The sequence below is a fragment of the Phascolarctos cinereus genome, unplaced genomic scaffold (genome assembly GCF_003287225.1).
Source record: "Phascolarctos cinereus isolate Bilbo 61053 unplaced genomic scaffold, phaCin_HiC Scaffold_726;HRSCAF=1367, whole genome shotgun sequence".
Lineage (NCBI taxonomy): Eukaryota > Metazoa > Chordata > Mammalia > Diprotodontia > Phascolarctidae > Phascolarctos > Phascolarctos cinereus.
The window spans coordinates 287,827,394-287,829,938 of NW_027556098.1; the positions used below are offsets into that span (position 1 = coordinate 287,827,394).

Sequence of the window (2,545 nt, forward strand, 5' to 3'; positions counted from 1 at the left end):
AAGGATGCTGGGGACCATGCTCCATAGCAATGAAACCAAAACCACCAGTTAAATAACTAGAAAGCTGCAGTAATGATTATTTCTCTTTTCACATGTTCTTTGTTTTCTTCTTTCAGAAATTGGTGCTATTGATTGTTTGATAACCTAACATCTTAACAAAATTGCATCTATGATAGTGACATTATCTGGTGGTTGTTCAACCATGTCCAAATTTGAAAGACTATGTGTATTTCAGGACTGAAAATTATGACTGGAAACTTGAAATTTTATTTTTTGAGATAGAATCTGATCTGTGACATGTGGAATCACTTCTGACCAATTATCTGTTCTGTTCTGTGGCATTTTTGCTGAGAGACATATTTCTTTTCAGCCTGTCAGCTGTACAGACTTGGTGATGAGTTGGTTGCTCCTCTGAAGGTGACTTTTCATCTTCATTTTAGGGGGTTGGAGGGAGGTCCCTTCCTAAGTTCAGAAAATTGAGGGTTTCTCAATTAATGTCAGAACATGGGGAGGTGTTTTAATGTCAAGAGTTTGAAGGCTGTTAACTGCATAAAGTAATGGTCTGCTCATGTTGAAGATGGAGTATCTTCATTATTACCTGCTATAACCATCTTCTCTGGAGCTGTACCATTGTACTAGCATTTGGGACTCCTTGGAACCTTGTCTCTAACTCAGAAGGTAGTAAAGCTATTTTTTTTTCTGGAACTCTCATTCTCTGGATACTCCCTTTAGTGTATTCCATCTCTTTCTGGATATACTTCATTTCTGCCATATCAGCTGTGAGAAAAGGAAATTTGGCCCCACTTATCCTTCCTAAAGGGGTGTCAGTGCTTTATAATCTGCTCATTTTGGCAATTGTAGGTGTACTTTTACAAAGACTATTCAAACACTAGTACCTTGTGGCTCTGTTTATATAAGTCCCACACAGACTTGATTTCTTTTTCTTTCGAGCTTTGGGAAAGATCATGAACACTACTTTCCCAGAAAAGTATTTCATCTATGTCTTTCTATATGCCCTATCTGCTTCTGAGCTTCATATCAAATCCTTGAACTTGTATCAGCTATACTTGGTGCTTCTCTTCAATGAGGGCTTCTTGGGCAGGTTCCCCTGGTAGGGGACCTCTGGTTGAATACTCTAAGAGGCTGTAGACTAGTCTCATGAAGGCACTGGGGAGAGGCCAAATGACTTTTAAAGGTGTTATTTATTAATGTTTTTATTCTTTCACTTTTAAAGCCCTTCACACCTTGGTCCCTCTCTACCTTTCCAATCTTCTTAGATTTGGCCAGTTATGATCCAGTTACACTAACCTTCTTGCTATTCCTCACCAATGACACTCCATCTCCTGACTCTGGCTTTTCATATTTTTGCCGTGCCTGGAATGCTTCTCCTCTTTAAATTTTCCTTCTGACTTCTCTGGCTTATTTTCAGTATAGAAATTAGCCAAAGCTACAAGCTGATCTTGATTTATTGTTTTGTTGATTTCTTAGCATAGGATAAAAAAAAAGGAATGTAGATTAAAATGAAAACTTATGGAAAATATGGTCATTAACCCTTTGTCTACATATTGCTGCCCCCCCATCTTCCACTAGTTTCTTCCATTTCAGATTGCTTTCCATTTACACTGTATATATTTTATTTGAATATAAGTATTTGCAAGTTTTCTCTCATTAAAATATTGTTGTTTCTCTTCACTTCAGAAAAGGACCAATAACATCATAGTTGATATCTTAACTTGTGAATGAACTGGATTTAAATGAGGCAGAGTTGCACGAAGTCATCAGCATCGTTACCTATTCCAGGATCATTAAAGTCTAGTGGCAAGACAAAGTCAAGGTGAGTGGTGATGGCTTAAGATACAGTGGATAATCTTGTTGTTGTTGATGTCTCACCAAGCTCTAAATACTCCACAGCTCCTGCTTCAGCTACTTTTATGGCAATTAGAGAAAATCTAATATGTGTAAGATACACGAGGTAATATTTTTGTGTTGGTCACTTGGCTAATTTTATTTTTCTTCTCATCTTTCTTATTTTCATTTTAAAAAGAAATTCTTAGGGACAGGTAGGGGTGAATGGATAGAGCATTGGCTCTGGATTCAGGAGGAGCTGTGTTCAAATCCAGCCTCAGACACATAACACTTACTAGCTCTGTGACCCTGGGCAAGTCACTTAACCACATTGCTAGCCAAATAAAAGAAAAGAAAAATGAATTCTTTGTTTTAAGGGATAAATCTATTGGAGGAAGGATATTGGGGTAATCTAGATGATGGAAAGTCAAAATTACAATAAAATATTTTTGCAATAATTTAAGCTCCTAGATACTGAGGAGTGTCTTTGTGTCTGTAGTTTTATCCTCAGTACATAGCATGTTCTTTGTCAAGTAGTTGTGTTTAACTTTTTTTCCCTTCAATTCATTCACTCACTCATTCAGCCAACACTAGAGACCAGTATATGCTAATCTTTAAATCTGACAAAAATACAAATTTAAAGCTGTCTCTGACCATTATCCTAAAATAATTTTAATAACAATTTTTTCATTTTTAGGAT

General features: G+C 36.5%; 1 pseudogene; it reads right to left on the reverse strand.

Annotated features, from left to right (window-relative positions):
- Nucleotides 1–244: 244 nt before the first annotated feature.
- On the reverse strand, nt 245–847 carry LOC110201703 (mitochondrial fission factor pseudogene; annotated as a pseudogene).
- Between the last annotated feature and the right edge of the window lie 1,698 nt (nt 848–2,545).